Consider the following 11,945-nt stretch of genomic DNA (forward strand, 5'->3'; position numbering starts at 1 on the left):
AAAGATCCTTTGAAAATTACACCAAAGAATTATAATGTTTTATGTGACAGAAAAGAAAAAAAAATGTTAAACAGAATCATAAGGAGTATATTAATCCTAATTAAAAATAAATTAGGACTAAATTAAAATTAAATTAAATTAAAATTTGCTGCTTTTCTGGTGGTTGCCATTATAATATAATCCGAAAATGAAAGTGGCACAAGTAAGGGAAAGAGAAAAGGCAAACTTCCCTTTAAAAAAAAAAAAAAAGTCTTCCTGTGCTCTTAATACTTTCATCTCAAATGGCACTCTGTAGTTACAGTCAGCATCACCTTCAGCATTGCCATAGTTACAGTCTTTATCTTTTGTTTTGTAAAATCCACCAACTGTCTGCACTATTTAATAGCAAACAAAAAACCTTCCCATGAAGGTCTGGCTTGTTTGTCTATTTTAATTCCAATTTGTTCAAAAGCACTTTCACCAAAAAATAATATTTCAAAATAACTATCCCCTTTATCTTTTTAAAGCTTTCTTACATCTACTTCTTGTTAAGCTTTTTGCCAAAAGTTTTTAAATCTTTAACCTTTTTTGTTTCCTTTGTAATCCAGAAAGAATGTTGACTCACCAAGTGGAATTTTCTTATCCTGCTGCTCAGAAAATCTTTTTTTTAAAAATAAATAAATTACATCCAAAAATGTTAAAGAAATGCAAACCCTGTGTCCATATAGGGTGCATTATGGCTGTGAGCTGGTTTGAAATCCCTTGACTCCCAGCCACCTAACTCACAAGCAAAACACAAAAACCTCAGTTCCTGCAGTCTACTCATGAGTAGTGCAAGTGGGCAATCTCACAATCTCTCCTTTTTCTGGAGAGACTTTGCAGCCAAAATTCGCCATCTTGCCACTGCAGCAATGCTATCCCTGCTCCTTCAGGGTTGTCTAGTTCTCTGTGAATCCTCACTGGAAACTCACCCATGTCACTTTTTAACAGGTTGTATTTTACCTGAGTAAGCAGATAACCTTTCTAAGGTAGGGGAACATCTTCTAAAATCTCTGGAATATCTACTTAAGCTTTCAATGCTTATTCCTCTTCATAATTACAAGCTGCAATACTATACTTATGAACTTTGGAGTTAGCCCCCGACTCCAATATATAGAATTGCACTGTCAATGTAGGTTTATACAAATTCAGATGAAGGGGACCATTATTAAGAAGAAAGAGAAAATGCAGTTTTAATTAATTGGGTTAACTTTAGGGGTGTGCAAATCAGGACTGAATCATTTCAAACATTCAGAATAGGTTGGAAAATTGATTCAGTTTAGTTCAGATGTCTGAAATTATTCATACTGAATTTCTCCCCTGGATTCAGTTAAGTTCAGAATGAATCAGACCACTAAAAACATTTGAACATTCAGAGAAAACATCCAGACTGTTTTGAGTCAGTTCCGATATGTTCAGTTCAGTGAATGGAATGGAATGGAATCAAGCTGATGCTCTGAATCAGTTCATATCAGTGTTTATTCATTTGGTTGATTTATTTGTTCTTCCAGGAAACTAAGGATTCCTTCAGGAAACCAAGAAGCTTACATGGGGATATCTCCTTATTTTTATCTCTATAACAGCCACTGCTTGGTGTACAGTAGGCTGGGCTGAGAAAGAATGAACCCTAACCCCAATAAATTTTCATGGCTGAGAGCACTCTTGAATGTTGGTCTCCTTTGTCCTAGATCAGCCACCTTAAAAAAAGTGTTGATTATTCTTGGAAAGCTATTAGGCATATATACATTCAGGATGTAATGTGATAAAATTTATAGATGTAAACGAACAATTAATCAAGGACCCATTTGTAAGAGAAATAAACCTTCATTGGATCTTAATTGGATGATCGCAGTGAAACCAAATTCAACATGCAGTAGTTGAGAGAAAAATGCTCAGAAAGTTCAATCATTCTCTCTTTTAATCTTAAAAGAAAGATAATGATCTGTCTGAGAGGAATCTGAAAGGGAAAATAAGAAGGGTCAAACCTTTTTGACACACTCAGAAGTTATTTAAAACCATGTTAAAATAGAAGCTGAAATAAAAATGTATACAACAGTGACAGATTAGGAAAGGTATAAACAAGCCCAAGAGGATGTCAGTGTAGTTAATGAGGGGAGTCAGGAAGCTATAAAAGGTAAGATGGCTTTCATTAAATGTACAAGCTAGTCCAAATGAGGAAAATAAAAAGACTAGCATAAAAATAGTCACAAAGTTTTAATGATACAAATGTAAAGCAAAGGAACTCAGTGGAGAATTTGAGGAGTATCTTGCTAAAATCATTGAAACAATATTATTTTTAAAATAAAGTATGTGGGGCCTGTTGCAGTATGAAATGCTTCTGTTCAAGGTCTCAATTTAGGGACACTTCATTCCATTATTCATCCCTTGACAGTTTTCTGTATGGCTTTCTCCCCAATCTTCAGTCATATTTCACATATACTGAAGCCCACTCCTTATTGGCTGGATTTATATTCCTCCATTCTATTTATTTTTCTTTGAAACTGTTTTGCATTTCTGGCAGTCTGGAAGAATCTTCCAGATGCCCCAGATTAAAACTTGCTGATTCTTTTGAGTAGGTGATGCCATTTTAGGAAGAACAGTTTGCAAAATGTAGTGTGTCCAGAGGAGAGTGACCAAGATTCTTAGGGGCCTGGAAGGAAAAACATGAGGAGACAGTAGCTAAGTCTAGCTTGGAGAAGGAAAGACTGCCATGACACAAGAGGGCTGCCTTCAATTATTTGGAAGGCTGTCATATAGAAGACAGGGTAGACTTGTTCAGTGTTTTTTTCAGGAAAAAAAAGAAGCAGTGGGTTTATTATTTCAAAGAAATAGATGTTGACTGTACATTGGGAAGCATTTCCTAATGTAAAACTGTTCAACAATAGCACACTCTGCCTTTGCCCCTCTCCAATGGAAGTATTTAAACAAAGGCTGGGTAGCCATTCTAGGGGGTTGTTGTAGTAATATATTTTTGAACTGGATATGGACTAGAGGATCTCCATGGTCCCTTCCAGCCCTCATTTTTATGACTTTTATGATTCTATGCACTGTCATCTGAAATGCAATGATGTGGAGTCAATGGCAGCTTGCACAGTGTGCCACCAATACCACCACTGTCTATCATACAATGATATAATTATCTAAATATGTGCCATTTTCTGGGTCCTAGAGGCACCCAGTGGGGTGCTGAAGCTGTGGAATTCTCCCCCATGCCCTCTGCCACCTTCCCAAACTCACTGCTACCTTTCACTGGTGTAGTTTAAACTGAGGATACAGATGAAAGGCATTGGTGTCTTTGTAGCTGTGAGTATCAAAGGGTGTTCCACTGATGTTAGAATAGTTGCTAAACCTCCCAAGACTTTTTAAAAGAGTTAGCTAATTAATGGTTGACTAATGGGTTGGTGACAGGTTCTGCACAATCTTAAGACACTGTGATGTTCTAAAAACTAAATCACCCATGTGAACTAATATCACTCCTTGCCTTTCCATATGGAGGAAAACTTTTCCAACTAATGTGAGAATAACAATAGGTATTAATAGCTGTGCCTGTAATTGCTACCCATCGTGCTTTCAGTGAATTCTGAATGTCTCAACAGGAATAATTAATGAAATAAAAATATAATCCTTTCCACGCACTGCACTTCAATCAATTTTCCACGATTTCAGTATTCAGTAACCGGCTCAAAGGAGATGTAAGTATTGGTTGTTCACAGAGAAATGGAGTCAGATATTTGGTGGCAGTGAAGGAATGGAATCTGTTGTCCCATTTCTTCTGCTTATTGTTTGGGAAAGTTCTGAATGAATTTATGAGACTCAGGAAAACACTACAATCTTAGGATATTTTTGTTTAAAGGAAATTGACTTGTTCAGTTATTCTGCTTGTCCCTGTTTCATCTAACAGCTGATCTTCTGAGCTATATTTTCAGAACAAGAACTTTCAGATTTAATAGTCTTTAGGACAGGATGTATATACCCTTTACCTATTTCTTGTTTTCAATCCATATTTCTCTTATTTTCTCTTTCCCCCTAAAAGTCCCTACCTTCTCAACTATGGTTTATTGCAGATTGCCTCAAAACAATTACAGGATTTTTTAAATTTTGTTTTTGTGTAAGTTATTTCTGAAGAAAACAATCAATCTATCAAACTGCTAGGAGTCTTCATGCAAGGAAAGGAGGAGGATTCATTTTCTACACGAGTTCCATAAAGATATTGTTTTCTTATGTCTGATATCTATTAATATACTATGATCAGCACTTAATAAAAAATGCAGCTTGCTGTTTTAGTCCCCTTGTACAGTAAGCGTTGACAAATATTGTTCAACCTACATTACTGAAGAATTAATAATCTGCTTGATTTTAGTGAATCATGAATACATACATTCATACATGAATGTCGAAATTACTCAGTGTGAGAAGCATGCAAGAACAGAACCTACACTAGTTAGCGGCTGTTAGTAAGGAAGACTTCTGCAATGGCATTTTGATGAAAAGAATGTTTTTTTCCAATATTAACTTTTCAGAACCATGTTTCTGTTAGCATCTGGCTTCAGAAATGTACTTTTGTTAACAGCTAACAACAAATACCATGGCAGACCTAATCACTGAGTATTTAAGCCAGATGAAATTCAGCTCCTTAAAGATACTGCCAAATAGTGCTGACAGTGAAAGTTAGGACTTAACCTTTCCAACAATCCTGCCAGGAACTCTTAAAACTCTCAGAATTTCAAGCAAGCACCGTCAAACTTCATGCTGATGAGGAATACTGGGAGCTTTAGTGACATGATATCTGAAAGGCACAAGGGTGCTGGAAATCTCTGTCTTAGTTGAATTTGCCCTTGTGGATACTTGGCACATATACACAATAATTTGATCAGAGGGGACTATAGCATTGGCATGGGAGGGAATAAGCCCCATCATGAGTTGTGTTCTGATATTAGAACAACTGGTAAACCTGTCATCAATCCAACATCCTACTAATGAATATATCACTTATATGGAGTTTCTCAAATATTTAGCTCCCATAAGATCTCCTTTCTTCAGTTGTCTGATTCATCTCCTTTAATACACAGAAAATATTACAGTTGACTTCTATGGAAATCTTCCATACATTCCTTTGGGTTCATATTGTTTTCTGTATTGACCTTTAGGTTATATGACATGAAAATGCCATATTTTGGCAAGTTGGTGGAAGTGAAACAGGAGTAATTTTAAAAAGAGTAAACAATCAAATGGACAATCTAAAAATTATAGCTTAATTGACCAATAGTTGCTCAGACTAGTAGTAATGGTGCTTTTCTATAAATTAATTTATACAAATTATAAATGGGAATATATATTACATATTATAGTAATTATGTACTCTTATTTTATTGCTCGAGCCAACTTCAAAGAAATTTCATTTTAATGTACACTTTGGTGTATAGTGAAATGACAATAAAAGTCTATTCTATTCTATTCTATTCTATTCTATTCTATTCTATTCTATTCTATTCTATTCTATTCTATTCTATTCATTTACTCAGCTGTTTGGACCACCAATGGCAGAAATCAGCTAAATGGTCAGATTTCAATTTTGCAGTTTAGATTCCATCTTTGGAAATGTGCTGAACCATCAGCATGTCTCAGAGGTTTGGGCTGGAAGCAATGAGGTTAAGGCTGGCGGGTGTAAATACATACACACGCACACACATATTTAATGACACTATGTCCAAAAAACCTGCAATTTTATCCCTCTTTATCTGGCAGCGAGTCCTATTGAACTCAATGGAACTTAACACTGAACAGACGTAGCCTTGCAGTGTTGATTTCTTAGGACCCTGTTTTCTGAGAAATTGCTGGCTGTTGTGAAGGAAGATTTGCTCTGCCATGTTCACAGATTAAATTCATATTGAAAAGTCAGACAGTGCAACGGTATCTCATCTGTATCACACACTGTATGTAAGGAAGAATGCCTTAATGATAGAGTTACTCTCTCCTTAATTTAGAATTAAAACTGGCTCAGTTGAGGAAAAAAAAAAATCTGTTTCAGAAAGTTCTCTCTTGGCTTGTATGTGCTGTCTTCTGCTTACAACTAATTAGGTTATTCCTGGTAATTTAAGTTCTCAGAACCAGGCCTAGCAGAAACCTTGAAAATGTGACAGTAGCATCCATTCCAAAAACCATTTTCTTGAGAACACACAGAAGTCCTTTGTCCAAATAATAACAAAAATAACAATATCAAATTATTTCAAGAAATGATTAAAGCTGACTTAAACAATATATAGAAAGAAGATATATCTCAAGTAAAAGGTCTTGCTTGTGAGATCAGATTATTCAGCAAACAGTTATCACTAGGAACTTCACTATGGAAAAAGGACGAATCTCCTGAACGGATGTCCAGCAAACACCTGAAACTGCTTGTAAATGCTAGTCAGCCTGATGACTAATGGAGCACGTGTAGGATTTAATTTTATATTCCATGACAAAGTATTGGTAGGAATGAAATTGTCTGGGTTCATGGAAGATGCTCAGTTCCAAATCCAGATTGACAAAATTCAATTGCTGTGTTCACATAGCATGCTATGGTCAAGTGGCTTGATGTAATGATTAGGTTCATACATGATGCTCAGACAATGTCTGGATTCCCACAACATGTTGAACTACTAACTCCCAAACCCCATTTTATTCTAACTTGTTACACAAACCTGACTGTGACATTATACATTATTCTTCCATTTAGCTGAAAAGTCACACACTACACTGTGAGAGTTTGCTGGATTCTTCCATCTGCCCTATTTACCCCTACAAAAACATTCCTAAGTAACCCCCCTTGGCGGTGAAGGGGCAGTCCTCCCGGTTCAGGTGCAGCTGTGTGGATGGTGCCTTTGGCTGCCTCGTGCTGTAATATATGGATATGTATGTAATATATTGTCAGATTTTTTTTTCAAAGAAGGATGGCGAGAGAGAGAAATGATTGAGACTGCTGCAGTTTTGAAGTGTGCAACCTGCCTTGCCTCTTTTAAACTGCAGTGGAATAATGCCCTCTAAATTATATCCCCTTCAGTTATAGTGGCAAAGCTCATGCATTTTGTACATCAAGAGATCTTGTGGAGCTTCCCTTGAGATTTTTGTGATAGACTGTTGCATATCAAGGCCCATCTCTCCCCAGGAAATAATGACCCTGCCCATGGTAAAATATTTTATCAGTGCAGCATTATCTCGAGATAATGGCACTATTAATGCTTGTCACCACTGTATGCTTCCTGTAATTTGGTTTGCTTTTTTACTGCTGTTCAGCACTCTGCAGAATCGCTTGGAGTTTATCACAGTCTCCCACACCAGGGACTATTCTCTGCTCCAGGATGCACTGTATAAACCGTCATACTGGCACTGGCTTGTGGCATTTCGAGGCAATTTCTCCCTCCACTTTGCCCCAGAACCTAGGGGCGGGTTTTAAACAACATATAGGTAGTGTTTTTTTGCAGGGTTTTTTTTTAACTCATGTGATAATTAAGTCCCTCAACATTTACCTTGTCCAATCTGTGTTTCCTAGATTCTTATACAAGCTGTTTTCTTTATTTATTGTTCAGCTGATTGCACTGTCAGCTACTGAGAGAAAAAACATAAAGCAAATATCTGTTTGAAATAATTAAGATAAATTAAAAGCCTCTTTGAAAAGGTGCATGTTAGGGGCTTTTTAAAGGGGAACATAGAAGTTAAGAAACTGAGTTTAACAAGATGAAATCAGGTGATGTTAAAATGATAGAATCATAAAATGTAAAAGTTGGAAGGGACTTTGGGAATTATCTATCTCAAATGTTTTTCACCTGTGGCCCCCCGCCAACCTGGTTTTTCTCCTGTGGGCCCCCATCCAGTTCCCATTATCAGATATGGACATGAGACAGTAACTGGTGCATTTTCTGGTGTCAACAAGACAGCATTTGCAGTTCAAAACTCTTTGCTTTCCTGTGGCCCCCTTGGCACATGCCATGGCCCCCTGTTATGTGTTTTTCACTTGTGATGCCCTTGAAATATCCTAGGACCCCAATAGGCAATATGGCCCCCAGATGAGAACTGCTGATCTAGCCCAACCTCTGGACTATTGCAGGAATCCTCCACTACAGAATCATATAGTGACTATTTTACAAATTGGGGTATAGTGTTGTGTGGAATTCATGCTGAGTGTTTGCCTTCCACTTCCTCCTACTAGCACTGAATATACAGTCTTCAAGATTTGTTGTGATGATTTATTTATGGCTAAAAATCTCCCACATTTGGCCCAGTTTGGATGCAGTTATAGGTGTAATTGACAAATTACAAATAATTCCCCAAAACCAAATAGTATACACCTGAGGGTTCTTAAAATCCATAAAACTCTTAAAACAATTACACAAAACCCATCCTCTCTGGCATCCCATTTAAGCAACCGTCTCTTATAAAAATCCCCAGAAATTATCCATTAAAAATTACTAATTAAAAGCTCTGTGGAAGAACTCCATTTTGACTGCCTTCCTAAATGCCATCAGGGGGGGTTCCAGCTGTATCTCCAGGGTTATTTTATTCCACATGCATGGACCATAAACTCAAAAACACTATGTTCTTGCCTCCCTTCCTGTATCTCATATAAGTCTGAGGGTGGGAATCAGCATGAATGCACTGGACAAGTCAGTTCTACTTGGAGGAGGGGATCCTGTAAGTAACCAAGCCATAAAGGATTTTATGGGCTAAAGCCAATTTTTGAATTGAACTTGGAAGTTCACCAGAAGTTAATGTGATACCTGCAGTCTTTTCCAAATAGTCTTCAAAGGCAGAAACATGGTTCTTCAAAGGTAGAGTGCTTTGCAACAGATTACTCTAGAGGGGATTATAGCAAGGGTAAACTGTTGCCAGGGGCTGATACTCCAGAAGAGCTGAAACTGATGCTCCAGTCACTGCTGGGCAAAGGCTTCCCCAGACCTGGCTTCAATCTACCTATCAAGCAGGAGCTGTGAATCTAGGCAATCTCTTGAGTTATGTACCTGCTATTTCAGGGACAGAGTTTTCCTGGTCAGAGTTATCACTGAGGGATATAAAAAGCATGGGGGAGAGAGACAATCCCTCCAGCCTCTTTCAAGAGGGCAACCACCCAGAAGATCTACTCTCATGACCGTCAATTGACACCACTTGCTACTGTAAAACAGTGTCCCTATGTCTAATTCTCACAGGCAGCCCAGAAGATACCGTGGTTAATACTACTGAAGGATGCTGAGAGGACTGAAAGGACCAGGAGAGACTTATTCCCCATGTCCAGGCCTGGATGAAAGTAGTCCACCAGAATGATTAGTGTATTTTCCATCCCATTCCCATCTGACTACCGAGCCCAAGAACAACGAACACCACCAAAATCCACCACACTTAGAGATTTTAGATAATCTGCAACTCCATCAACAACCTTGCCAAAAAAGGAAGGGATGGAGATCAGTGTTAATTGTCTAAGCCCAAGCATTGGGCTAGGATGGGGTTGAGTCAGGGAGTCAATAGTATGGGTGGTCTGGTGCCTAGTGGGAAGGGTTTGAACTGTTTTTACATTGCTGTTTTTCTTGGTTGTCGTGAGCTGCCTAGGATCACTATGAGGCCATATAAGATCTATAAATTAATTAATTAATTTAAACATCAACTTTCCCATACAGTAATATTATACAAATCTATACTGCATTTTACATTGCTAGCCTTTCTCTCATATCTGGCTCAATTCAAGAAGACAGACACAAGTTTTAATTAACTCACTTCTATTCCAGGGCAGATAGCTATTTTTTTTGGGGGGGGAGGGGGGTTTCTCTAAAAGCCTTCTGTTCCTCTATCCATTCTGAGACTGCTTTACAATTTGTTTGGTCTTTTTATTTTTAAACGATGTTCTTTTACAGTCTTAATGTAAGAGTGTGGAGGTTGCTAATATGTTTTTTTTTCTGTTACATTTCATTCTGCAACCTGATTGCTCACACTTCCCACCCACATTTAGATTTTGTCAGGTGAATCATGAGTTTTCCATAGTGATCATATCACAGGTACCTTCTGTTGGTTGTACTGATCAGAATTGCTTATATGTGCTTTAAAAACTTTGCCTATCAACCCTGTTGCATGAAAGAAAGGCTGAAAATTTTACTAGGGCCAAGCAAAACTTGATGCAACTAAAAGTTTCAAATGACCAGTATTTCACATGATGTTTGGGGTGGAAAACTGACTAAAATGTCCTCCTGCTCTTCTGTTAGTAGAGGCATTTACTTCATAAAAGCCATTTTGCAGCTTATCGGATTCCACCCATTACGATTTTAACTGAAAAAAGATATCCAGTGAAATGTTGGAAGAATGTAAGTAGCGAATTTATAAAAATATAACTCAAGCCAAGAACTAACTAGAATCACATGGCAAGGGGCCTGGCTTCAATCAAATAATGACACAACTGGAAAAAATGTTAAAGTAAATGGTGATGTAATTGTTATGAGTCAAAGAATATAATGTGTGCACTTAAATGGATTATGTGCAATGGATTGTCCCATAAAATGTATTGGACTTCATTTAAATAAACCCTTCTTCCTTTGTTTTAATCAAACTATTCCATTCTTTTTACTGATAACATAGAAAACAAGGCCATCTTTTTGATATGCCATTTTTTTTTTTTCCCAATTACAACATTGCATGAAAGACTGCTCCAGGAGCACTTAATGGCTGGAGAGTAGACAAATAAATGATATATCAAGCACTTGCACCTTGATTCTTTCCCATAAACTTAAGAGGCCAAATGGCAGTGGCAGCTGTTATGGGGAGCTTCTTTGCTCCTTAGTCTTGTCCATCTACAGCAGAATTTCTCCTCTCATTGGCAGCTGTTTTCTACTGTTTCAGGTGGGGCTCTTTCCCATCTTTTTAACAAATGATGCCAGAGTCTGAACCTTGGACCTTCTTTATTCAAGTCATAAGCCCGGCAAATCAGCTACTCCTGAACTGTTATTAAATTTTAGACTAATATTGCCAGAACAAGTGTAGTATCTGCACATGAGTGGCATTTAATAGAGGTGAGTTCAAGTAAATTTGTCAACTGCTTAAGTCTGGCATGTATGCACAAATACTCTGAAGCAATAACCCAGAGAATGAGAGACTTGTTTGCAACATACTATCCAGCCCATGTAGTAGCCTGGAATGATCTGTAGATAGGGCTAGCTGAAAAGGCATCTGAAGTCAAGATGATGCAAGGGATGCACATTAAAAGGGACATGGCTTTGTTCACATGGCTACAGCCACCATCTAGATTTTCTTGATCTCTCTACCCAAACCCCATGGGTATCCCTGGTTAGCTGGCTGGAGCATTGATCCCTTATTTCCCATATTTCTCTGGATTCTAAGTATACACATAGATGTCCACTTTGCAGGGAAGAGAAAGAGGGCTCTGCTGTTCCATTAATGTCCCATGCATGCATGACAAGTTACATTCATCCAAGAATCATGTTGTTAACATATATATTTGTCTACATATGTCTGTATTAGCTACAGGTTCCTTTAGAGGGGTCAAATCAGACCACATACATTTCTCATTAATCTTTGCAATGGTTCTTTAACTTGCTTAAAGGATGATATGCTGAAGCTAAGGATAGTATATTCCCTAAATCCAGTGAGTAAATTTTCATCTGACATTAGACTTGTACTTGACATTTCATAGTTCTTGGGCAGTATAACAGTAAACATAATTATGCTTTCTTAATTTGATACTTTCTGTCTTAAAATGGAAAAAAAAGTTGATTTTGCATTGGCATTATTGGCATTGTATAAATTTTACTCAATTAATTAAGTACAACAGAAAAATGCAAGAAGTAATATGTAAAGACATTTTTCCAGAAGCATACATGGAGAGAGAGAGGTCAGGATATTAAATGTGCTTGTAGGAAACCCCCTATTATGCCATTACTATATGGCAACCT

This window comes from Candoia aspera, chromosome 1 (assembly GCF_035149785.1).
Source record: "Candoia aspera isolate rCanAsp1 chromosome 1, rCanAsp1.hap2, whole genome shotgun sequence".
In the NCBI taxonomy this organism is placed as follows: domain Eukaryota; kingdom Metazoa; phylum Chordata; class Lepidosauria; order Squamata; family Boidae; genus Candoia; species Candoia aspera.